This window comes from Felis catus, chromosome B1 (genome assembly GCF_018350175.1).
Source record: "Felis catus isolate Fca126 chromosome B1, F.catus_Fca126_mat1.0, whole genome shotgun sequence".
In the NCBI taxonomy this organism is placed as follows: Eukaryota; Metazoa; Chordata; class Mammalia; order Carnivora; family Felidae; genus Felis; species Felis catus.
Window position 1 is genome coordinate 47,339,298 of NC_058371.1, and position 27,932 is coordinate 47,367,229.

Sequence of the window (27,932 nt, forward strand, 5' to 3'; positions counted from 1 at the left end):
TGGAGGGGGGGCAGGAAGCACATAGTCATTTCTCCTGTGTTGTTAGACTCTGAGGATGAGACACCAAGTCAAGGCTAAAGACCCACACATCAGGCAAGAAAATCTAGATCTGGGCAGTTTGGGGATCTAGTAAGTCAATCTCTAGTCACTGGTGAATTGAGAGGGCCTGGGGAAGTGTTGTACTGGAGGCAGAATAGAAGAAGTGGCAAAATTCAAAGTAACAGAAACAGGGGGAGATTTGGGAAGACTATTGAAGAAGTACAATCACAGGCCTACCAAGAGCAATAATCAGATGGGTGAACATCAATGGAGGACAGACCGAAAAGTGGAAGCCAAGGCAACAGCGAGACAGAAAATATTGTAGGGAGCAAAGAGTTTAGAAAACCAAAGTGGGCAAGCAATGGTCTTCTGGCAAAATCCCATAGGATGGGCACTGCTGCTCCTTCTGGGCTGGGGGCTCGCTGCCAGGCCAGGATGCCGATTTCTACCTCCCCACTCTGTTCTTTAAGGGGATTGAGGCTGCTTCTGACCTCAGTTTGAAAGATGGTTTCAGGACTAGTATATTAAGTCAGATTTTTCACATAAGAATCCTGTTTGTTCTCTTTGCTTCTTATAATGAACCAATATTAAGAGTGAAAATGTGGAACCCATGAAAAAACTCATTAGCATCATACAAGAAGGCATAGGAATATATAGGAGATGGTTCTAACATTGGTGTCTTTAAAAAAAATTATTTTAGAGAGAGAGAGAGAGCACCAACAGGCGAGGGGCAGAGAGAGAAGGAGACACAGAATCTGAAACAGGCCCTAAGCTCTGAGCTGTCAGCACACAGCCCAGTATAGGACTTGAACTTATGAATCAGGAGATCATGGCCTGAGCTGAGGTCAGATGCTCAACCCGCTGAGCCACCCAGGAGCCCCTAAAATTGGGGTCTTCATTTTTACACATGGTACTTTCAAGAAAAACTAACAAATCTCACGAAGAGCCAAACCTAACTTATAAAAGATAGGGGAGTCAACCATTAAGGAGACAGAATGTCAGAGAGGTGGACCGGAGTCAAAAGACAAACTCAAGCTTCCTACATTCTTACATAGTAATCCAACACACCGAACAGCTAATTTTAATTAAGCTAAAATTACCTCACAGAAACAAAAATCACGGACGGAACGATTCTGAAGACGAACTAAACGTGTGGTTTATGTACTAAAATTATCTTTTCTTTGCTTTTTAAGATGTTTAAGTAATCTCCACACTCAACATGGGGCTCAAACTCACCACCCCAATTTCAAGAGTTGCACGCTCCACCAACTAAGCCAGCCAGGAGCCTCTAAAATTTTCTAATTAGAGTAAAATTAAGGGAAGGACTCCCCGATTTTGGTCTAATCGCTGTTGGGTGCAGAATCAAAGGGAACAGCTAACACTCTAGTACCGAATTCTATTCAATATATTATAATTAAATGCATATCTACTATACGCCGTCCCTTTGTCAGACATTACAGAACACCGAGGAACAAAATGCCATCTGCTGGTTTGAAATCTGGGGAGCTTCCCAGGTGAAATCTGAAACTGGCCCCCCTTGTACAGAGCACAAGGAGCAAACACAGAAAGAGGCAGACCCCACACCCCCGTATAGGTTGTGCAGCAAGTATTAACAAGCAAGGGAACTTACCCTAGAGGCTTGTTCCGGGCGGCCGCAAGATAAACAAATCTCTGCACCCGCCAGCCAGAATCTAAAGTTTATACAGAGGCCTTAACGAGGTTTGGGCATGATACCACCAGATCTCAATAAGGTATTAGTGTCTCAAGGCTGGGTCCCTGAAAACAACTTCAGGTGTGGGGATGGTGGGCAGAAGGTACCTCCCAAAGGCTGGGAATGGGGAGGAGCTTCTGACTACCCAACCCCAGCTCAAGGGCAACTGGAGGTCACATCCTCTCAATGACCTCCCACAGCACCATCCCTGCTTTGAAGAGCTAATCTTCTAGAAGAAAAAGAGTAGTAAAGAAGGAGCAGCGCCCCAATGTGAGGACTAGCACCATAGAAGACCAGTCACAGTGCTGTGGAAATAATGAAATGTTGTCTAGGGGAGAGAGGTGGAAAGAGGTGTCTTCAGGTGAAAGTGACATCAGAGGCCTCGGCAGATGAAGCGGTTTCTCCAGGTGAGCACAGAGAAGAGGGAAAAGGGAGAAAAATCCCAGGTGTGGGGGCTGATGCTTGGGGAGTGTACTCAGTATGCCTACGTTCTGAATAGCCAGTATTCTGGTGTGCTGACAATGTAGCCTAGTGGCATGCATGGGGTTAAAAAGTGGCCTGTGACCAGGTTCTAGTCCATTGTGATCCTGAGTGTGGCCCTGGGGTAGGGTGTGGGTCAGATAAGAGGATGTGGATCTGTGTCCTGTCTCTCCAATTTAATGACAGTGTAATCTCTGGCAAGTTAACATCCCATTCATGCCTCAGTCTGTTCATCTGTAAATTAAACTGGGAATGATAAAAACAATTCCAACCTATGGTATGGTTTTAAGGATCAAATGAAATTTTATATATATATATATATATATATATATATATATATATATAAAATACGTTCACATGCATAAATAATATATTCACAATATGTATAAGTGTCAGTAGTGAAGACTGTATAAAGCAATGTAAAATGATAATAAGTTGCATGAATTCTGGAATCGGAAAGGCAGACTGGGGTAGCATTTGCACTCATTGCTCCTGGAACATTGAGAGAATTTCTTAACTTCCCTGTGCCTAAGAACTGAAAACAACAATTGGGAGGTATCACAGCCAAGATGCAAAACTCTTAGCATAGCTCCAGCCACACAGCAAGCACTCAGCGAAGCTATCTATTGTTTTTGAATCATTAAAGAGGCAATGAGAGTCCTAAGCATTTATGCGGTTTGGCAGGGGGGGGGATTAGATGTACTTACTTTCTATAGAAAAATATCCCAAGACAGAAAAAAGAAGGGGAGTAAAATGTAAATAGTTTATTTTGGCTTTGGAAAGCCAATAGCTAATGCTTTGGTGGTAGTGTCGGTGGTGGTGGTATTGGGGTGTGTGTGTGTCAATTTCATCTGAAAATTTAGCTTTTAACTGTTTTTAAATGAGACAGGCATCTGTGGCATTTGCTTGGCTGATATACTGGCTTCCAGCCTTTCCATTCTTCTGCATGTAATTGCTACAATCAAGCAGGGCCAAAAATCTCTCTCGATGCAGTCACTAGCAAGACTCCTGACTCTGAGCATTAAAAATGTATTTAGCCTATGAGGCTGTTTGGCTTTGCGGATAATTACAAATGGCAGAAGTGTGGTGTGCTAGGGGAGGAGAGGCAAAGAATATGAGGAAGCTAGCCCAGAAGGCTCTCTAGACTACAACTAATAGGCATTCTAAGCCGTGGACTTCACTGGTTTGCTGAAAAGCACTTTGAAAATAATGTATTTTAAACTCTCACAAAACATTCTTGGTAATGATTATATATTGATGGGAAAAGGAGGTTTCAGATATGTTAACTCATTGGCCCAAAATCTCAAAATGAGGAAACTGTGGAGGCTCCTTGGGATCTATGGTTTCCTGGGTATATGATAAACCATCTTCCTGATGTACAGTGTGTACCTGAGGTTTTATGTTATTGGTGGTGGTGGACAGAGGTCTAACTGGGCACCAAAGAGATTAAGTAGCAGGTCCTCCCAACAGAAGTAAGCTAAGATGTATCACTCCACCCTCCTGGTCACAATATTCAGTTAAGCGATTAACTCTGTTTCTGCTTTAGGGATGTCCTTATAGAAACATCTTTCAGTTGATGTGTATATTTTTTTTGAAACATTCATTAATGTATCGATCACTTCTCAAAACTGAAGAAACAGAGGGAAGGCATGGGCTCATATGAAGGAAATTAGCAATATCACACATTCTTCTGTTTCATAACCATCCAGTGTTGAGGATGGGGCGAGGATTGCATTTATGCTCTCGGACCCTTAGTAACACCATGGCTTGCCATCCTTAAATTGTTTCTGTTCCATCTCAGGGCATTGATCCTTAAATTTGTCTTGCATTTTTCACCCCCACTGGCAAGACTCGTTTTGATGCTTGATACACAAAATTCTCTAACTCTTTTAAAACTTAAGCTAGAAGACCTTGAATAATCCAGTAGGTTTTTGAGCTCTATAGTTGTGTGGGGAAGACGGCCAGATGATGCAGGGGCAAGTGAAAGAACAATGTGGGACTGTGTGTCTAATCTACCTTATCAGCTCCCATTTCAGACAGTTCTTCTTCCTTTCATTTCCAGGACCAAAAGCTCAAAAACCTTGGGGGTGAGAGAAGCCAGTATTAGGTGGGTTGGGGAGAAGCAAGGAAAAGGATGAACAAAAAGAGGGAAGTCATTCTGCTGTGCTTATTTTTCAACCTTAAATTCTGATTCAGGTCTATAAACGTTCTCATGTAATCATATACGGGTCCACATGTCGTGTCCCCACCCTATTAGCCTTGTGCAACTTTTGCTTTAATATCAGATGAGTCAGCTTGGCCTCCCATGCCATCTGTGGTAGGAGAACCAGGAGCTCCCTTTCCTTTGGGAATCCAGATGTTTCTGATAAATTGGTCAATTTTTTGACTTACTTCCTCCCTTCTTACACCCCTTACGTCTTCTCTAAGCCATCCTTTTAGGTACAAATACTGTTTTCTTAACTTGTAAAGATGCCACTCACTGCTCCTGTGCGTAGCAGGCTTTTTGATGAAAATCAAGAGTACTGAATGGGACTACTCAGATGCATGGTGGAGTCAGAATGTAAACACTGGCATGCTGGGGTGCCTGGGTGACTCAGCTAAGTACTTGACTCTTGGTTTCAGCTCAGGTCATGATCTTGCAGTTTGTGGGTTCTGGCCCCACATCAGGCTCTGCACCAACAGTGGGGAGCCTGCTTGGGATTCTCTCTTTTCCTCTCTCTCTCTGGCCCTTCTCTCTCTCTCTCTCTCTCTCTCTCTCTCTCTCTCTCTCTCTTCCTCTCAAAATAAGTAAATAAACTTTAAAAACAAGCAAACAACAAAACAAAAACCCACTGGCATGCTGTTTCTCATAAAATCCCCAGCTTCCTCTCCATCATCTATCTCCTGGATGCCCTTATCCCTTCAGATACCAGACTTCCTATTGTAGGACAACCCCCTGGCCTCCTGTCCCCAATTTTCCTGTCTTCCCTCCATCCCTAGATCTTCCCATCCCACCTTTCCAGGCCATACCCAGAAACTCCATTGTTTCCTGTATTGTATTACACATAGCAATTTAGCTGTTTCTTTGTCCTCTCATCAATTCCCTGAAATAAAAAATCAAAATGGTGCATCAGATCTATTCAGTAACAAAAGATAGCTCTTTTCTCACTAATTTTCCTGCCTTACAGCAGCAAAGTCTTTTGGTGGAATCTTAGTTGGGACAAAATTCAGTAAAAGTCCATCCAAAGCTTATTTTGTGGGAGATGAGGGGAGGGGAGGTAACAGGTTAGGTTTAGATCAGTTACAGATGAGCCACTGTGAGCAAAGCATAAGAAACTATTGCCTGTTATATGGCATGTTTTTTAAAACAACGCAAACCAGGGGCGCCTGGGTGGCTCAGTCAGTTAGGCGGCCAACTTCGGCTCAGGTCATGATCTCGCGGCCGTGAGTTCGAGCCCCGCGTTGGGCTCTGTGCTGACAGCTCAGAGCCTGGAGCCTGTTTCAGATTCTGTGTCTCCCTCTCTCTGGCCCTCCCCCGTTCATACTCTGTCTCTCTCTGTCTCAAAAATAAATAAACGTTAAAAAAAAATTAAAAAAAAAAAAAAAAGAAAACAACGCAAACCAGAAAGCATTAAGATCTACCAGGGAAACCTATTCAAAAGTGCTTCATTCTTGTTTTAAGAAACAAAGTTTCAAAGGTACTTCTGAACTTTGTGTTATTTTGAAAGCTTTTGTCAAATGCCTCTTGTCCAGTGTCTTAGAGTTTACATGTGACATTAAAAATATTTGTAGCTGAGGGGCACCTGGGTGATTCAGTCAGTGAAATGTCTGACTTTGGCTCAGGTCATGATCTCGTCGTTTGTGAGTTTGAGCCCCGCATCGGGCTCTGTGCTGACAGCTCACAGCCTGGATCCTGCTTCAGATTCTGTGTCTCCCTCTTTCTCTGACCCTCCTCCGCTTGCACTCTTTCTGTTTCTCTCTCTCTCAAAAATAAATGAACACTTAACAATTTTTTTTTTTAATTGTAGTTTACAGGGGTGCCTGTGTAGCTCAGTTGGTTCAAAGCGACTGACTGTTGGTTTCGGCTCAGGACATGATCTCCCAGTTGGTGAGACTGAGCCCTGCGTCAGGTTCTGTGCTGACAGGGTGGAACCTGCTTGAGATTCTCCCTCTCACCCTGTCTCTCTCTGCCCCTCCCATGCATGTGTTCTCTGTCTGTCTCAAAATAAATAAACTTAAAAAAAAAAGAGAAAAATATTTGTAGTTATATTTACTCCATATGTAGTTATGGAATAACTAGATATAACGTTACATAAATATATAAGAAATGTATAAGCAAGAGGAAGAGAAGGAGCAGGTGTAGAAGTAGTGTTGAAGGAGGTACCACCCCGTGGACCATGCTGAGAACTCCTGACCCAGAAAAGAGGGGTCTCAACAAGTTACTTGGAAAAGGTCAGCAAATAGAGAATATGGATTCCGTATGCAAGGATGCTAGTGCTTGTAGCCAACTAAGTAGATGGGAAGGAATGAATTTTTTATATGTCCTAAAAATATCCCCAAACTCAGCCTGTCCAGCTGCCCATCCTGCACAGTTGCAGAGTCCTGCTCTGTGGTGCACTTTTATTCCAGAAGCCTTGTGGGTTAGAGGAGCAGTTTGTCTGCAGCACACTCCCCAAACTCCAGAAATCTTGCTATTCTGAGCATGAATGCCCCTGTAACCTAATATTTCTATTGAATTTATAGACTGATATTATGAATACATGTTGGGTAGACAGGCACGCGGCTGGGTTAAGGGTTCCTCCAACTATTGATCTCAGCACAATAAAGAGTAAGTGGTGCCACTGGAAATTTGATTTTTATGTGATGGAAATGTGCTGAATCATCGATTATAGTTATACCCCATGTGTTCCAGGGACATTTATAAAGCTGTGGGGCTAAATCAAATCAGACTTGGAGTGTATAGAGAAAATATTTGCAGAAAGCATCAGGGGGTCGTCAAAAATATGACTTGAAAGAACGTTTAGGGCCTTTCTGGAATAATGCTGTGCAGACCACAAAGGCATTTAAAATCACTTTGAGCATGCTTGCGTTAACTGAATTCCTAGGAATCAAATGCAAAATAAATTATTTTGGTAACGTACTATATCAGGGCACAAAATAGCTTACATGCTACAATGTCTATGAATACCTTTAAAAAAACCCCAAATACCAGGCGAATAGAATATGTCCCTTACACCCTTAACACATACACCTCCTATGAAAGTTGGGAGGATAAAAGATAATTTGATGGGTTTGGGAACAAGTAGGTTTTAAAACATTCTTTTTTTTGGTGGGAGGGGCGCCTGGGTGGCTCAGTTGGTTAAACCTCTGACTTTGGCTCAGGTCATGATCTCATGGTTTGTGGGTTTGAGCCCCACGTTGGGCTCTGTGCTGACAGTTCAGAGCCTGGAGCCTGCTTTGGATTCTGTGTCTCCCTCTCTTTCTGCTCCTCCTCTGCTAGGGCTCTGTCGCTCTCTCAAAAATAAATAAATTTAATTTTTTAATTCTTTTTTTTAAATTAAAAAAAATTATTTACTTTGAGAGAGAGAGAGAGCATGAGAGAGGCAGAGAGAGAGGGAGAGAGAGAATCCCAAGCAGGCACTGCACTGTCAGCACAGAGACTGATGTGGGGCTCCATCCCATGAAACCTGAGATCATGGCCTGAGCTGAAATCAAGAGGTTGGACACTTAACCCACTGAGCCACCCAGGCACCTCTAAAAAAAACTCTTGACCTGACATTATATTAAGCAAGAAACTACCATATGAATGCCAAGGTATGGAAATCTGTACTTCCCATGGAGTTCTTAAGTGATTGATGATAAGGTATAAAGCTGGCAATGGAGAAGCAGTTACTACAGGAATGCAGATATTGATGATATAAGTTTCATTGAGTCCTCAAATGTTATTGGAAAAGCCACATGAAGAAATCTGGTTTTGTTGTGAATGTTTGGTACCTGTGTTTCTGATCTGTCAAAGAAAATGCGGTGACGCTCGCATGCAGGCTGATTGAGGTGATGTAGCACATTGCAAAGCCTAGCCACCCAGCATGGTTGCAAACATATTGTCAGGCATTATGTTTCTTTCCTGGATTATCTCACTTTATCAAGTAATGTAAGACATCCCTGGGGAGTGACCATTACCAGTGCATAAGGTATTGGACTATGAACCAAGAAATCCATAGTTTAGACTTCACTTTCTATAACCAGACATATGACCTTCAGCAAGCCGTTTAATTTCCCTGGGCGCTTGGACTAAGTAGTATTAATAATTCCAGTTTATTATATGCCAATACTCTGCTAAGCATACTTTCTTATCTCATTAATAACCCTTGTAAGTAAATATACTCTCCATTGACACAAAGAAAAAAACTGAGGTTTAGAGATGTAAGAAAATCACCCAAGGTTCCAGAGCTAATAAAGAGTAGAAATGGGATTTTAACTGAGACCTGTTTATTCTAAAACCTATGCCCTTAATCACTGTGCCACGCTGCCTTCCTGAAGGAGTACACATCTTCCAGGTTAGCTTGGTCACATAATGGTTAAAAGCATAGATTGAGACCCAGAAAGCCTGAGTTTAAATCCCACGCATGGACGCTTAACTAGCTTTGTGACTTTCAGTAAGCTACTTACCTTCTGTGTGTCTCAATATTTTCATCTGTAGAATGGGGAAAATAATAGCATCTGCATCTTAAAGTTGCTACAAAATGTAAGTAACACATTTAGAAGACTCTCTGATGTATAAGTACAATATTAGCATTAACTCTTATTTCCTGTAACACAAAATTTATAGATATACATCAAAAAATGTGAAAAATACAATTGACTCAGTGAAAAAATATTTATTAATATTTTAATCTAGTTTATGAACCTGTACCAAGTGTTTTAGGAAACTTAACAGTAAAGAAATAATGGCACAGCCCCATTCCAAACAATAATCATTCCACAGAGTGAAACTCCTATCCTCCCAGAACTTCCCTTTAAAGTGTTAATGACCATACGGAATTCAAACTCCATGGGAGAAAGTCAAGTTCCCAAAGAGTGTGCTTTACTCAGACACTGATCACTATCAGACTGCACTTTCTCCTGCCTTTTATCATGTATGAGTATGATTTTAGGTAAAGAACAATTACAAAAATATTTATTTAAATTCAAGTTAGTTAACATACAGTATAGTATTGGTTTCATGAGTAGAACACAGTGACTCCTCAGTTACTTATAACAAACCAGTGCTCATCCCTATAAGTGTCCTCCTCAATGCCCATCACCCATTTTCCCCACCCTCCAACCCCCATCAACCCTCAGTTCTCTGTATTTAAGAGTCCCTTATGGTTTGCCTCCCTCTCTTTTTTTTACCTTATTTTTCCTTCCCTATGTTCATCTGTTTTGTTTCTTAAATTCCACATATAAGTGAAATCATATGATATCTGTCTTTCTCTTCCTGACTTATTTCGCTTAGCATAGTACATACACTCTAGTTCCCTCCACATTACTGCAAATGGCAAGATTTCATTCTTTTTGATCGCTGAGTAATATTCCATTGTATATATACCACATCTTCTTTATCCATTCATCAGTCGATGGACATTTGGGCTCTTTCCATAATTTGGTTATTTTTGATAACACTGCTACAAACATTGGGGTGTAGTTGCCCCTTCGAATCAGCATTTTTGCATCTTTTGGATAAATATCTCATAGGGCAATTGCTGGATCACAGGGTAGTTCTGTTTTTAATTTCTGAGGAACCTCCATACTGTTTTCAAGAGTGGCTACAGCAGTTTGCATTCCCATTATGATTTTTCCCCAATTTTTTTGAGGTATTACTAATAACTCAGGTATTTTGAGGTATAACTAATAACTCTGACTATTGGCTTTAAATGTGTTCTTTCATTTTAAAGATATTGTGAGTCTGTTTATTCATTATGACTTTTTTCCCCCTTGTGGCCTGGAAAGGGTGCATTTATACTTCACAAGAACTTCTTTATATTTATAAAGTTTCCAAAAAATAAAGCTTCAAAGCCAAAGATTTTGAACTGGGGACCCATGTGTTATAACAACTAATACTTAAAAGCCTGGGAAGTTAATTCTATTCCCTTAAGTGAAAAGTAGTTCTTACTTAAAATCAAGAAATTAGTAATTTAACAGGAGGCATTTTCCACACAATTATGGCTGAGGTCTGATTAGAAGTGAAAATTGTGAATATTTGGAACAGCTTACGGAATATATATCTTAGAATCCCAACATATTCTCCAATAAACAGTGCAGCTGAGATCTGTAACTTAACTGCAAAATAAAATTAAGAGAAGCATTTCTGAACTTGCCCAAGGTCACAGACTGACCTGGAGAGAGAATCTGGAAATCCTAACTTGATCAAAGTCAAGTGAATCTCCAAAATCCACCTGGGTACCACACATTGTATATACTGTGAGGGTATTTGCTGAATGCCAGTGTCTACCAGGTATTTTTCTTCTCGATTGTCGTAAAGCAATTTCAGAGCCCTGAAACTTATCACCACTTTTAATTTGAGGACAATAAAAATCTCTTGGGTTTTAATTCAGCAAATAGTCCCTCTCTTCCCCCTCCCTGTGGGTGAAGTATACTTTTCTACTACATTGATGTTGAGCTTGGCCATATCCTTGATTTGGCCAAAAGGTGTTGTAAGATATTCTAGCAAAGACTTGAACTATGCTCTGCACTAGAGACATCTCTCTTCTGCTTCTGTCACTGCTGGGAAGTACTGTAACTTTGGCAGTCTACCTGTCTCAGAAGAATGAGGGTTATGTTGAGCAGACTACCCTGGTTGATGGTCACTTGAAACCCCAGTAATGAGTCAACTTATTCAACCTGTAGACCAGAAGCTTAAAGCATAGCCACCCCAGTTTACCCAAGGAAATGTAAGCATAATGATACATGTTTATTGTTGCATGCCATTGAGTTTTGGGGAGTGGTTTTTTTATGCAGCAATAAAATTTATTTGACTTTAGCCAAAGTCAAAGTTAATATTTAGGGAAAGAAGATTTTTGCTTCCGTATTGCTTACAATCTTGTTAGGAAAAGAAGATAAACTCAGACCCATGAACAATAATTGATAACTTAGACTGGATAATTTAGACCATATGATCTCACAAAATTTCCACAAAGGAATGATTAGTAAGAGTTGGCATGTAGACATAGCATTTAAAATTGTAACAGAATCTAATATCTCTGCTGAGAGCACTAGAACTGTTACTTTAACATATATTAAACAGCTCTAGATTAGGGATGGGGAAACACGTGGGAAAAATGCCATCACTCCCAAATCTTGAACCAATGACATGGATTCCAAATCAATATGATAGTTATAGTCTTTCCTGCAGTGCCTGGAAAAGGTCTCAAAATCCTTCTCAAAGCTGTAATGTAGGGAATGACAGCTAATTGATTAGAGTTGGCATATGAGCTCAAATCTGTGTCTCCCTTCATCCTGGCAGAAAATCTATTGAGAGATATTAATTCCTTCCCTTTAGAAGCTAATATTCTAAAGAAACTTAGCAGAAAAACATATTATATTAGCCAGAAGTATGGGAAATCACTAGTTTGGCTGAGAAGAGGGATACTGATCCTTTTGTAATAGAGCAAGATGCCTCACCTGGACAGGTTTACTAATTAACTAATTAATTAGTTACAAGCCTCTGCTTGCTAAACACTGAAGATGAAAAGGTAAATAATTCACAATCACTGTCTTTGAGATGCTTCAAGTCTAAAAGCAGTTGAGTAAACCACACCAAAGCACAACAAAACATGACTTTAGCAAGTGATGTGATTATAATAAGATAAGAATACTCAGGGAAGCACTTGGCAAGGAAAACAAAGAGGTGAACCTTCTTTGAGCACTTCTGGGCTTCAAAGAATCCATAAGACACATGGGGCGACCTTCCTTGGCAGAAACGAGCAAGCGTGCTATACCTACAATCCGGCAAAGGACAGACTCAGCTGCCCAGTTCAGCTTGTGTTGTGGAGGTTGGATGAAATAAGACAGCCCCGTAAGCACTGCTCCAAGAAATTCTCAGAAGCTGTTTGTGACGAACTGGAAAAGTTCCCTAGCGTTTTCAAACTAGTTAAAAAAAAAAAATCTTCAAGAAATCCTGGCTTCTAAAGAAACCTGGCTCTCCTTTGAGATTGTTGTATTTTCCCCGTACTCATTCTCCCACCTAATGCATATTTTAAGATCAGAGATAAGGTCTGTCTGATCCTGGGTCATTATCACTTCTTTCAAACCATTGTTCCTCTATCTTCTTTCAAAAAGTCCTATTCCTTTGAGTCTCAAACATGGCCTGTTCTACCTTCCTGTTGTCATCATTTGCTATCTCACCCATGAAGCATTTAGTCCCTGGTTCAGTGTCTCCTGCCCCATGCCAAGTCTTGACACCATCTTGGGAAATGAAATGTCTAACGGACTTTAAATTGCTAAGCTCCACATAGGAAGCATGCGTCCCTTCTCTGCTCTTTTGTCTTGTTTTCTTCCTAGTCATGTTCTATGTTCTGTTTAGGGTGTACCTTTTAACAGCAAGCACAATGATGATTTCACTTTTCCTACTTAAAAGCCTTCTATTCTTTCCATTGCTCTTGGTATGTAACCCCAACTTCTTGAGTAGCCCCTCCATGATTTAGCTCCCACCTCTGTACAGTCTCTTATCAAGCGCCATAGACTCTTACATTCTCTGCTCTACCTGCATTGCACTGTTGAGGTATTCAAATGTGCTCTACTTTCTCATCTCAGGGCACCTGAACATGCACTTTCCTCTTTCTGAAGTTCTAATACCTCTTTCTTTTCCCAGTTCCTCGAGCCACCTTCAACCTTAACACCGCTGCCCTCAGAGTGCCTGTACTAATCCACTAGATAAAGGAGATGGCCCTTTTAATTTTTCTAAACTATTCCTTATATACTCAACTTCACAGTATGTATCAGACTTTACTATAAGTAATTGCTTAGTTGTGTCTCCTTTCTACGACGCTGAAAGTTCATGCAGTAGTGACCACAGGTATCTTATTCATCCCGATATCTTCAGTACTTAGCATAATACCTGGGACGTGATGGAACAAACGAATATTCATCAAACAGACAATTATACTAGCATAGCCTTGGTTAGTTGCACTGCAACAGACCCAGTGGCTTCACACCTTCTGGACAGGTTAGGAGGATTCGTTTTGAGTCATAGGATCTATGCGGGATGTCAGTAGTGAAGAGTTAGGAAGATAATTCGAGGATAAATAGTGAAGGGACTTGAGTCCTGCCATCACTGCTGCAGACGGTAAAGGCGATACCCCTCAGAGCACACCTTTTCTGAAATGCTTTCACCTGAGTGCCCTCTTTCCAATTTATTGTTGACTTCCTGGCAAGGTAAGTAAGGAGAGCTAGCAATTGCTTGTGCTAAATCATTTCTGACTCTGTGGCATCCAGACACAGGGTATCATCTGCAATTACACTGGAAATTAAATGGCAACAATTGGGAGAAGATTTGATGTAAAGAGAACAAAGAAACTCTGATCTTTACTGAGGATGCATATGCCATTGCACTTAAAATGAAAGCATTCATTACTACCAAACTCCAAAGAGATGGCAGGAATTCATACTAAAAGTGGAAGGTTAGAATCTGCTAGGCTGCTAGCTTCACTCACAAACACCTCTGTGATAAGAGACAACACAACGTGATAACTAGAGCAGTACTCACATGTATATCTCCTTTCTTGAAGAGCTGGGGAACAAAATTTCATGTTATTATTCCGGTTTCAAATTAAAGGTGTAGTATTTTGACACCTAAACACATGGAGAAATGCCTGGGAAATCTGATTTTTTTTTTTTTAATAAAGTCAATCCAGAAAGATGACATTAAACCATAATGACTCCATTAAATCTGTCTGTAGATAAACAGAAGAAAATGAGCTTGAGGACAGAATGCACTGATTCACATAACAAAAGGCGTGATTTAAGTAGCTTTTTTGTAAGGAATGTTGTGCTTTATATTAAAAAAACAAATAGATATTTGGTATTTCAGTATGAGATTTTTTTTTCCTATTGCCACTTATTTGGCTCTAGTTGCCAACAGTGCAGAGAAAGGATTGGCAAAATATGGAGCACACTGATAGAACACTTAAGTAGACAGCTTAGATGTTATCAAGATCAGTTTGCTGTGAGGCATATTCATGACTTGTGTAACTGCTGCTCCCACCAGGATTATGAACCCTATGTAGCATATTCAGCCTAAGCAAAACTAAGGATCCCTTCAACTATCTCACAAACACTCATAGATGGATTTTTAGTTGTGTTTGGTGATGGATTTCCTACCCACACAGTTATGAATAAAAAGATCAACGAATGACCAAAAACTGTGTGTGTGAGAGAGAGAAAGGGAGAGAGAGGAAGGAAGGGAAGGAGGGAGGGAGAGGGGGAGAGAAGGAGAGAGATTGTCTGGCAAAACTCTAACATCCTGACACTCTGTGACTTTTCAGTGAGTCTCCCCATCTCACCACCTTCTTGAACGAGCCCTCTTTTGATTCATTTCTTTGACAATTCCCTTTAATAAATCTTCTCCCTCTTTGTTCTCAATTCCAAAGCAAAAAAAAAAAAATTTTCTTCTCAACCCCTCAATAGTCATCTACAGTTAGAAAGTAGATCTATATCATACCCACTTATCCCTAAATGAGGTCCTGGAATCCCCTTCATCAATAATAGACTGGAGTGTTTGTTATAAACACATATTCCTGGGTCTTACCCCAGACTTATGAAAGAATCCCTGGGGATACGTCCCAGGATTGTACATTTTAGACAGCCTCCTTTTGTGACTCTGATACACTCCACAGTTTCAGAGTGCTATGATTTGATGAGAGTGTTGATATAGGCTGGGCCATAGATGAGGCTTGGCCTGTTACCTGGGGAAGAGTTAGATTAACTCATAAGTGAAGCTTAAATTAGAAATATAATAACAGGGGTGTCTGGGTGGCTGTCAGTTGAGTGTCCAATTCTTGATTTTGGCTCAGATTATGATCCTAGGGTCATGAGACTGAGCCCCTCATCGGGCTCTGTGCTGAGCATGGAGCCTGCTTGTGATTCTCTCTCTTCCTCTGCCCCTCTCCCCATTTATGTTCTCTCTCTCTCTCTAAAAAAAAAATAAAGTTTTACATATATATATATATATATATATATATATATATATATATATAATAGTGGCTAATAACATTTATTGTTTAACATATCCCAGATACTGTTAAATATACTTTTTTCCATTTATTCTTTACAACTTGACCAATGAGACAGATGCTATCATCATCCCCACCTGATAAATGAGAACACTTTCAGAGTTGAGGGTGTTAAATAATTTGGGTAAAGTCACACAACTACTGAAGGCTAACTCCCAACACTTTTTTAATGTAACTGTTTCACTCTACTGTCTCCAAGAAAAAAAGAAGTAAAGATTTAGTATCTAGCTCCATCTGAAAGTCCTATACAGACCAATACGATTATGTGATCTCAGCCTTGTTAAATTAAATACATATTTAAAAAGAAAAAAGACTGACACAGCCTCTCAAAGGGAACTGTAACCCACTAACTTTTCCAGGTCATCTCTTGACCTTAGGTCTGATTGTTAAATACTCTAAAGAAAATATTCTAGATCAAAGTTTTCTTGTTTTTTTTTTTTTTTAAGTTCATTTATTTTTGACAGAGAGAGAGAGAGAGAGAGAGCACGAGTGGGGAGGGGCAGAGAGGAGGGAGACACAGAATCTGAAGCAGGCTCCAGGCTCTGAGCTGTCAGCACAGAGCCCAATGCGGGGCTTGAACTCACGGACTGTGAGATCATGACCTGAGCTGAAGTCAGACGTTGAACAGACTGAGCCACCCAGGTGCGCCGAAGTTCTCTTGTTTAAAAATACCTTCTTCATCTGTAATATTATACTTACTAATTTTTTTCTCTACGATAATTCTTTTTGACAATCATTTATAGAAATGATCTGTGTACCCATAATGAGTGTTAACTATGTACCAGTGATGTTAAAAATAGTGATGGTCAACAGTTTTAGCCAACACACTCAAATAAACAAATATGAACACTTCCATACGATGCTAAGTACTAATAAAGGAAAATATGCAAGGCTGAGATTAAAAAACAAATCTTAGTGAGACCAATTTTAATTAAGATGATCAAGAAAGTCTTCTTTTTGGAAAATTTTTTTAATGTTTATTTATTTTTGAGACAGAAAGAGATAGAGCATTGACAGAGGAGGGGCAAAGAGAGAGGGAGGGAAACATAGAATTTGAAGCAGGCTCCAGGCTCTGAGCTGCCAGCACAGAGCCTGACGCAGGGTTTGAACTCATCATGACCTGAGCCAAAGTTGGACGCTTAACCAACTGAGCCACCCAGGCACCCCAGTCAAGAAAGTCTTCTTTAAGGAGGTGACATTTTGCTGAGACCTATAGAAAGGAGAACAGAAGGAAATCATCCCATAGAGGAAGAACAGGAAATTCAAAAGTTCTGACATGACAAAGACCTTGCAGGCCAGAGGACCTTAAAAAGATGGGTGGGGCTGACATTTAACCAGCAGTGGGGGATAGTAGATTAGTTCTGAGACAGTATTGTACAGGAATGTATAAAGAACTTGGGTTTTCTTCTGATTGAAAGAAAAGCTTCTGAGGGGTTTGGTGCAGGAGGGCAACACTATTTAATTTACCCCTTAAGAGGATCTCTTGCTAATATGTGGAACAGAGATGGAAGGGAGTGATAGACACTGAGAAGACAGTGGTCTCTTGCCGTCGTTCAGATAAGAAACGATGATGGTCTGGCTAGGGGATGATTTTAGAAACAGAGGATGTAGATGACTCTGAAATATAATTTATACATGTAATGAACAGGAAATGAAAATGGATTGAATAGAGGGCAAAAGGAGAGAAAAGAATCAAGGATGATTCCTTAGTTCCTGAATGTAGCACCCTTGAAAATGCTTAGATGGAATATTTAAAAATAGGGGATATATCTGGGGACAGGTAGGAAGAGTGGGAAAACAAGATTATATTAAAATTTAATAAAATTTGAGCTACACATGAGAAAATCAAGTGCAGATGGCTATTGGATATGCAATCTTGAAACACAAAAGAGAATTTTATAATAGAAATATAAATTTGAGAATACATAAATATGCGATTTTAGCCCATGGATGTGAATGAGATCATCTGGACACAGAGAAGGATTTAGGAGGGAGCCCTGAGGGGCCCCAGTATTTAGAGGTCATACTGAAGAAGCTAAGACATCAGAGAAATTTGAGAAAGAGTGACCCTAGAGGTAAGAAAAGAAAAAGGAAAAGAGGATGTTGTCATGGAAGCAAAGATAGGAGTGTGTTAGAAAAAAAGAAAATGTGGTCAAGTATACTGAATACAGGTCAAGTCAAATCAAGACAAATAATTTGTATAGTCAATTTAGCACTATGGTTATCATCAATGACTCTGACAAAAGCAGTTTCAGTGAAGTGGAAGAGAGTAAAAACAGATTACAGAAGGTCAACGAGTAATGCAAACAAAGCATGCTTTCAGAAAACTCGAGCGTAATCCAGAGCACAGAGTCCACACATTTCCGTTGTATAAAATCAGGAGTGCCATTACATTACAGGTGAATGAGATGACCTGTGTAATCGTCACAGTTGGCAGTTCCAACATAGCTGGTAGTTTCAATGGTCCAGCTACATGAGTAGTCCAAGTCCTCATTGCAATTTGCCACCATGGCAGGTGTACGGTCTTGTTTAAGCACAGACAGGGATGACTTTGAATCCTATGGCTCTTTGGGGCCTCCAGGACATCTGCAGTGCTTGTGCTGTCTCCTGATATTATACTAATTGAAATTGTGCTGGGAGGAGGTGCCTGGGTAGCTCAGTTGGTTAAATGTCTAACTTTGACTCAGGTCATGATCTCATGCTTCATGGGTTCAAGCCCCACATAGGGTTCTCCAGCTTGGAGCCTGGAGTCTGTTTCAGATTCTGGGTCTCCCTCTCTCTCTGCCCCTTCCCGCTTGCACTCTTTTCTCTCTCTCTGTCTCTGTCTCTCTCTCTCAAAGATAAATAAACATTAAAAACAAATTAAAAAAAAAAAGAAATTGCACTGGGAGAACCCTGGGATTTGGTGCCCACCCTCCACCATTTTAATTCACATCTTATGATTTCCCAGCCTGGATGCTCCTCCCATTGTCTATTTCAAAGCAAAGAACTTTAGCTCATCCCCCTCTTGCAACTGTTGGTTGGTCAAAAGACATGAAGTTGCTAATTGCTTTATATAAAATTTGGAGTCATTGCAAATTTTATTGTATATAAAAACATTTTGCTACAAATGGTGACAGCTGGACTGGAGTCAAGAGAAGGTTTCTCATTTGTTTATTTTATTATCATTATTTTTTAAAGATAGATCTAGTGTAACACGTGAGATTGCTGATGGAAATGATCCAGTAGATGGTCCCTTCTGCAGGGACACAGAACTGTTGATGGTAAGATAGGTAGCAAGGACTGGTCCCATTTGCCAAGATGGCAGCCTGCTTGTCTGGATTTAGTGCAGAATATCTGATCCTGAAAGCACAGAATTTGTTGGAGGTAAAATTCCTGATCTAGGAAAAATATGGGTGTCACACAAGAGCAAGGGCTTAGGCTCATGTAACAGGAAGAGATCCCAGTTACTGGAACTGGGAAGCAAAGCAGAGGTTTTAAGAAACAAAGCAAAAGTTCGGAGGAAATAGATCAGAGCCAAATCAGTTTGATGTTAAACTTTTGGCGATGTCACAAGGTTCAGTCTGATGTTAAACTTTTGGAGATATCAATCATGATTCCTGTTTTGGAGGCAACATGAGAAACCTATACCCCAAGGAAGGGCTAATTCAAGAGCTGGTGATTCAATTATCAAAGAGGTGGGCAGTAGAGGGACCCTGGGGCAAGGTCACATTGACTGTCATTGATATAAATCCTAATTTAATATCTCCACTTCTCTGTGTCCTGAGTACCAGCTCTGTGTCTCCTACCTACTTAATGAGATATCCCTTCCATCACTTCCTGTTCAACAGCTTAAAATTTAAATAATCATTTTCTAATTTAAAAAAGAAAAAAGATTCATCTGTTTCTCTGTCTTTAGTCATCAGAACTCAAAATATCACTTAAAATTATCTATCAACTCTACTCTTTCGGATGAAGTTTGAAATATTTACCATTTCTTCCATGTTGCATTTTATAATAAAATTTTAACTTTCCATCTCTCCTTTTGCATTTCCATTACCAAAGATGTGCTAAACTGTAGAATACAGGTTTTGTAATCCTACACACTTAGGTTCAAATATTCAGTCTATGATTTACTACATTTGTGATATTTTTATGACTTAAAAGTAAGTATACATTTGCTTGTCTTAAAACAGAGATAATAACTGATAAGTTTTTAATGTTTTCTAAAGGTAATTGGCAAGTTGTATGTAAGATATGTAATGTAATCTAACATATACTCAATAAATATTAGTTTCTTCTTCCTTTCACAATTTATTCAGCATTTATAAATGGAATCAATGGTGAAATTCTATCTGTTCTGTCCAAATTCTTTCTACATTCATAGAATGACTTTGAATAAATTCACATGCTTAAAATACCTTAGTCAAATATTTAAAAGATCTTCCTTGTCAATAAGATAATTCCTAACTTTAAATCCCCCACAATCTCATGTAAATTCTCACATTCAGCCAGATTTAGCTACCCACTGCCACTTACAAATATCATGCTACTTGAGTGTTCCTCACTGCTTCCCCTGTTTGGAATGTTCTTCCGAATTCTCGCAATCCAACAGAGCTCTATCCATCAATGCCCAACTCTAGTGCCTTTCATCCACAAAGCCTTCTGATTTCCCTCAACTTTTAATGAATGTTTCTCTTCTAAGATTAGCAATTGTTGTTTTGATTCCTCATATGTCAATTATATGTAGGGAGCCCTATTTGCAATGCTTCATAACATTATTATTTCTTGTCTCATTCAGTGCTAGATAACTAAAATTACTCCTTCCTTTTGCTATACTTCATTCAGTGCTTGTTTTCTAGGACTAGGCTTGGCTAAGACAGTGGACCACCACTGGTATAACTCATTTATTTTAAGTGCCTGAAGATTTTATCCACAGAATCTTACAATATCTGGCCACGTGCCCAGATATAAGGGATCATCATGGTCTTTGTCACACACCTTACACATACATTCTTTGACTCTCTCTCCCCTTGGGAATCATTGTCTCCTTTAAGGAAAATGTTTTCGATGTCAAGGAAAAGGGGGGAGGGGTGCGAAAAGAGAACAAAGAAAAGGAGAGAAACTTCTGTCCATAACACATGATTCAAGGAATGAACCATCAAATATTCAGACACTTCTATACCTTTAAAAAAAGTGTTTTTCAATTTTACCATCAGCCTTGAAGTCAATAAAGTAATTTTGAAAACTTTGCTTACTATATAGAAAGTTTCATGGAGGAAAAAATTGAAAGAAAGAAAAGAAAGAAAGAAAGAAAGAAAGAAAGAAAGAAAGAAAGAAAGAAAGAAAGAAAGAAAGAAAGAAAGAAAGAAAAGAAAGAAAGAAAGTTGAAATGTTCCTGGGTAGTCTTCGTAGTAGATAAGTTAATTTAGGCATTTATCCATTCATACATTCAATGTATATTTATTGATCACTAGGTGCTGAAGGATTTTGTTACAGCCTAAGTACAAAGATGAATTAACCCTTTGCCTTCATGGCTATTGGGAAAAATACATATTAATCAAATTATTTTACAAATGTGAAACTGCGATAGTGACATGAGCTAGGGAAGAGAGGTACACAGTGCTCTGGGAGTCCCCATAGGGGAGTGTAGTCCTGGTAGGGGGAGCACGAAGACTTTCTTCCTTTCATGTTCACTACAGCATTAGCTACAGTAGCCAAGATATGGAAACAAACTAAGTATTGATTGATGGATGAATGGATAAAAAGAAAATTGTGGTATGTGTATCTCATGTATATGTACATTGTGTATGTATATGTATGCACAATGGAACATGATTTAGCCACACAAAAAAAAAGAAATCTTGCCATTTACAGCAACATGGATGGATCTCAAGGGTATTATGCTGCATGCAGTAAGTCAAAAAGAGAACGATAAAAATAATACAATCTCTCTGACATGTGATTCTAAGACAGACAAACAAACCACCACCATCAACAACAAAACCAAGTTTATAGACACAGAGAACAGACCAGTGGTTGTCAGATGCACAGAGTAATTAATAAATGAGATAAATGGGACGTGAGTGAAGGTGGTATAAATGTATTTAAAAAGCAAACAAACAAAAAGCCTTTATTGAAGGCTTTGTTGTATTTGGTTTGCTAATATTTTATTAAGAATTTTTGCATCTATGCTTATTGGGGATATTGGACTATAATTTTCTTTTCTTTTGGTATCCTTATTTGTTTTTGCTATCAGGGTAATGCTCGCTTCATAAAATGAGTTTGGAAGAGTTCCCTCCTCTTTTGTCTGTGTGTGTGTGTGTGTGTGTGTGTATGTGTGTGTGCGTGTGTGTGTGTGTGTGTGTGTGTGTGGTGGGAGGGTTTGAGAAGAAATGATAATTAATTCTTCTTTAAATATTTGGTAGAATTAAGCAGTGAAGCCGTCTGGTCCTAGACTTTGTTGTTGGGAGATTTTTGATTACTGATTCAATCTCCTTACTAGTAATCAGTCTGCTCAGATTTTCTATTTCATCATGATTCAGTCTTGGTAGGCTGTATTTTTTTTTTAAGAATTTATCCATTTGTTCTAGATTGTCTAATTTCTTGGTTTATAATTGTTCACATTGATCCTTCGTATTTCTCTGGTATCAAATGTAACATTTCCTCTTTCATTTCCAATTTGTTTCAGTTCTGTCTCTATATTTTTCTTGGGGTGTCTGCTAAAGGCTTGTCAATTTTGTTTATCTTTTCAAAGAAAATGCTGTTAGTTTTATTAATCTTATCTATTGTCTTTTTTTTTCTATTTCATTTATTTCTGCTTTAATCTTTGTATTTTCTTCCTTCTACTAACTTTGGGCTTTGTTCTTCCTCTTTTTTTTTTTTTTCCTTGAGTTCCCTGAGGTGTAAATTTAGGTTGTTTATTCAAGACTATTCTTGTTTCTTCAGGTAAGTACAGAGTGATTGCTGTTAATTTCCCTTTTACACCTGCTTTTGCTACATCCCACAAATCTTGGTATGTTATATTTCTATTTCCATTTGTCTCAAGGTATATTTTTAAAATATTTTAAATTTCTTCTTTGACCTATTGATTGTTCAGTAGCAGGCTTTAATCTTTACATAATTATGAATTTTCCAGTTTTCTTCATGAAATTAATTTCTAGCTTCACACCATTGTGGTCAGAAAAGATACTTGATACCTTTCTTAAACTAAGTAGGAATTACTTAGATGAAGAAGTGTGAATTTTTCTAGGCAGAGGAGATAGCATGTGTGAAGGCCTATGATAGGATAAAGCATAAAAACTACGATGAGTCAAATGAAAGTCAGTGACAGTGGGTGGTAACGATGGTGAAAGAGAGCACAGGGCAAGAGTAAGCTGGAGAAATCAATGCCTATGAAAAGCCTTTCTGGCCATGAGGTGGCATTTGCTCTTATCCTAAGATCATGGAACCACTGTTAAGAGTTAGTGCCATTGGGCACCTGGATGGCTCAGTTGGTTAGGTATCTGACTTTGGTTCAGGTCATCATCTCACAGTCCGTGGGTTCAAGCCCTATGTCAGGCTCTGTGCTGACAGCTCAGAGCCTGGAGCCTGCTTTGGATTCTGTGTGTCCCCCTCTCTCTGCCCCTCCCCAGCTCACATGTTCATGCTCTCATTCTCTCTCTCAAAAATAGATAAACATAATTTTTTTTTAAAGTATATGCTATGTAGGAAAGTAATACAAATTGATTTTTATTTTCAAAATATTGTTCCACCCTCAAAGTGGTGAATAGAGGGAGAGAATCTGGGCTAATTATTAGAAAACTATTCAATAATTTAGGCCGGAACAGGCAGTGATGGGAAAGGAGGGGTAAAGATTGAGGTAGAGACAAGTAAAGGCATCTGTGATATTTTTGGTGGGTCAATTAATAAAAAAAAAATATCAAAAAAGACTAACAGGTTTCTGACTTGTACAGTCTTCTATAAAAGAGTGACAGATAAGGTAGGTTGATTTGATATCTTGAAAATTAAGAAGTTCCTAATACACTGTATTTTATTGGTAAAATAGGAAGCAGATAAAAGTAAATGGGCAGTTTGAAGAGATTAGAGAAGGATTGAAATAATTGTGGAGGGTGGGAGAGTAAGTTGACAGGGGAAATATGGTATGATGTGTGAATAGTGTTGAAGGACCATGTGAGGCTCTGTCATAAATTTACGAGAGAAGCCAGATTTTTGTGTTTGCGTTTGGCAGTGTGGGCGATCAGCTGTTCAGTGATAGACATGAAGAGAGTATATAATTTGTGTATTAGCTGTGATTAGATTTAACTGTGAGTAACCAATATCAAAACCAAAAAATAACAAGCTCACAATGACAATAATAAGCAATGGAGAAGTTTTTTGTCTTTCAACATTCATTAAATTTAGGGACAGTCCATGTATAACTGTTATTGTGCTTCACGGTGACCTGTCTGATTCATCAGGTATATAGTTTACTCTCCCAGAATCACTGCATGAGACAAAGGGTTTCTGCATTTTCAATTCAACCATATGGTCTACTTTCTGTTGTTGTTGTTTTTTTAAAGGTTTACCCATTTCTATTGGTTGATATGTCTTTTTTTTTTTTTTAGTTCTTGTTTTTTGAGAGAGAGAAAGAGAGAGAGAGCATGTGCACAAGCAGGGAAAGGGCAGAGAGAGAGGGAGACACAGAATTCTAAGCAGGCTCCAGGCTCCAAGCTGTCAGGGCAGAGCCCGATGTGGGTCTCGAACTCATGAACTGCAAGATCATGACCTGAGCTGAAGTCAGAGGCTTAACGGACTGAGCCACCCAGGCGTCCCCATATGGTCTACTTTCTAACAAGCTGGAAAGAGAAAATAACAAGTAAGGAACACACCATTCCTTTAAAGACACTACCTAAAACTGCACACTGTAGTCACATGTCACATGGTCACCACTAGATGAAGGAGACGTTGTGAAGTTTGATACTTATTCCAGATGTCCGTGTACTAAGACAGCATTCAATTTTCTGTTTCCAGGGAAGTGGGGAAACACAGATATTAGAGGGAAACTAGAAGTCATTTTCAGAGTTAGAGTATTCCAGAAAGATAATTTTTCAAGGTGGGTGGCAGTGGTAGTTGCAAAAGCAGCAAACTGGATAAATAAAAAGGTTGTGGCTGAAATGATGTTTAAATTGGAGTTTGGGGGGTGGAACAGTTATGAATAATGAAATAGGCCAGGCATGGGGGAGAATTTCCTTGAAAATGAGGTGAGGAACTGAGAGGCATGTTTGGATGAGTCAGGGAAATGGATGCTAATGTTGTTCCCAATGAGAGCGGCACTTGGAGTGGGGAGGAAACTTGTCCCAGGTACCGAAGTTCTTGATGAATGAGAAGGAGTTATGCACGCATGATAAATGATAATAGTGGAGAGCAGAAGGGAATGATATAACTGAATGTCATGAGCCTTGAAGGGATAGGCTTTTAAAATTATATAGGGAGGATAATGATCTGAAAGCAGCAATGAGTAGCAAGGATGACTCAAGATCCATCTCTCGTTTGGTGATGTGAGATTTGAGAAAATAAACTGCCCCCACCTCAGAGGGCATAAAGGAAGTATACCTTCAAAAGATGGGCGGGTATAGTTAAGGTAATGAGAAAGAAAGTTTAACGATTGTGAAGAGTCTTTTAGTCAACGAGCTCCGATGTCACAAAGGGAGGGTTTGGGAAGTTTGGGGGAAGGTAGAGAACAAGATAGGGGAGGGATTCCGAGGACTATGGAGATGGTCACTGGGGAGAGGACCAATTGGAATATCTTATAAAAAGAGTGGGGGGGTGCCTGGGTGGCGCAGTCGGTTAAGTGTCCGACTTCAGCCAGGTCACGATCTCGCGGTCCGTGAGTTCGAGCCCCGCGTCAGGCTCTGGGCTGATGGCTCAGAGCCTGGAGCCTGTTTCCGATTCTGTGTCTCCCTCTCTCTCTGCCCCTCCCCCATTCATGCTCTGTCTCTCTCTGTCCCAAAAATAAAAATAAAAACGTTGAAAAAAAAAATTAAAAAAAAAAAAAAAACAGTGGGGAGAGGAAGGTGCATGTTTTTTCTGTCGTTACTTGGATATGAACCGACACTGGGCTTGGTGGCCAGTGGACTTCTCACTCTGGTGAGATGATGGTAGACCCAGAAGTCAGAGACTCCATTTGCTGCTTAGACTGAATGAGGGTAGATTCAAAACTGAAGCCTCAAAGGGTTCTTGGTTTTGGGTGATGATGTTTCCAGAAACTTGGAGGCATCACTCATTACTGGTTTACTGATATTAGACCCAGTGAAACGACTCCTTACAAAGATACTTGTTTTAAAAATAAATTGCATTTAAAAGGTTTTGTCTTATTACTAAAGTTATACATAGTTATTTTTTAAAATACAGACAAGCATTAAGAAGCAATAGCCACTGGTATTTTCATCTTTCTGAGCAAATCTCTTTGAATTTATTAAAGAGGACAAATGATTTATATTGAAATACGATATATGCTAAAATTAATACTTTTGTATAAAGGTAGTTAAGTTTATTCAAAGATTTACCTTTTATATATTTTTGGATCTCTTGCACTATCTGTGAACACTGTACATTTAAACTTCAGTTACTGGACTCCAAACACAAAAATGTTACTATATTTGGGGTGCCTGGGTGGCTCAGTCAGTTAAGCATCTGACTCTTAATTTTACCGGTTAAAATTACGCTAAAATTTTAAAATTACGCTAAAATCTCACGGTTGTGAGATCAAGCTCTGCACTGGGTGGGAGGCTGCTTAAGATTCTCTCTCTCTCCCTGACCCTCCCCTGCCTGTGCATGTGCACACACTCCCTGTCTCTCAAAATAATAATAATAATAATAATAATAATAATAATAATTACTATTTTAAGTGATTACCAGGATGTAGGATTGGCATTTTCCAGGTTGTTTCTCGTGATTTATTTAATATAGAAATAATGGTGAGGAATGCAACATCAAGGGGTTCCATTTTCTTTATAGTGATTGACTTTATGATGCAGCTTCACGGAATTATAAAAAGATAAAGCTGAAGTTGAAGTTAGAAATCACTGGGGCACCTAGGTAGCTCAGTCATTCAAGTGTATGACTTTGGCCCAGGTCACGATCTCACAGTTCTTGGGTTTGAGCCCGATGCCGGGCTCTGTGCTGACAGCTCAGAGCCCAGAGCCTGCTTCAGAATCTGTGTCTCCCTCTCTCTCTGCCCCTCTCCTGCTCATGCTCGCTCGTGCGCTCTCTCTCTCTCTCTCTCTCTCTTTCCCTCTCCCTCAAAAATAAATAAACATTAAAAAAAAATGATTGCCTAAGTCTCTGTTATCTGATAGATGAGGAAACCGAGTCTCCAAGCAGGGTATGCCTTGTCCTCAGTCACTAAGCTAGTTTGTGGTAAGAATGAACGTGGAGTAAAAGTCTCTTGTTTACAAAGACAGTGCCCTCCACAGTCCTTCACAGCACTTTCTGCTATCCCCCAAGTCATATAGCTCTGAGGGTCAGTTCAGGAACAGGGCCAGCAGCAGGCTTCTGTCTGCATATAACCATCCACATGTATCATATGTCCTTCCTCTATTGCCTCAACTGCAGTGTGAATTGTTATAGGCAGATCTGATCTGGTCCAGCCTGTGTTCCCTCAGTACCAATATACTGTCACAGACACGGTGGACCTTCAATAGGGTTTGATGAATGAACACATAACCTAATAAATGCACTCTCTTTCTCCAGTTAGGGTGGGATTGGAACTTTAAAAAGAAAAAAAAAGGTATATTACTTGACTTGAAGAAGGCACTCTCAGGGAGGAGTAGGGCCGCTTAACCAAGGCTCAGAACGACCACCCTCCATGGTGTCATTGCCAAGAAGGCAGTTGCCGAGAGGATGTGCACTGAGGAGGAGGCTGCCTTGCACACCTGAGGTCAGTTTAGGGAGGACTCATCTCATTTATACAGAGATGGGAACACTCAGGTTAGTTTGACATATCTTTGAATGTTTTTATTATCTCTGTGAACCAAAGTTCTGAAGTGTATCAGGACTCAAAGCCAGCCTTCCGCTATGAATAATGAACTGAAATGAGGCCTTTTGTGTTGATTATCTGATGATTCATTCTAATATAGCAGTCACTTCAGGCTGTGCTGAAGAAAAAAAAAATACAGGATGTGTTCAGGTGGCATTTTTGATTCATGGCCTTTCTTTTATGATTTATTATTCTGAGATATTCAATTTGAAAAGCAAATAGTTTGATACTAAGTGATATATTATTTTTCTTTAGTGTGAAGAAAGCCACGTTGACAAGCCTGGAAGAGAAGCTAACAGCGAGGGGGAGGGCTTTCTTCCCTCGCGATCCATCAGGAAGTGGCGTTGACTCTAAACACAAGAGACTTTTTGGATGAAAAAATCTTTTGTTGAAGCCTTTTGTTCCTTTAATAAACAATTTTGAATGGCAGCCTAACTAATGTCAAGCCCTTTACTGA

The 27,932-nt window shown here is 39.6% G+C and overlaps 2 long non-coding RNA genes across 2 annotated transcripts in view; one reads left to right on the top strand and one right to left on the bottom strand.

Annotated features, from left to right (window-relative positions):
* LOC123384854 overlaps nt 1-27,932 on the bottom strand; it is a 192,861-nt gene that overhangs the window by 93,573 nt on the left and 71,356 nt on the right. The gene's annotated exons all lie outside the window — the stretch shown is intronic.
* On the top strand, nt 1,710-27,910 carry LOC123384853. The gene is made up of 2 exons (XR_006596537.1): nt 1,710-2,157; nt 27,731-27,910. It is a non-coding gene; the product is annotated as an uncharacterized LOC123384853 (long non-coding RNA).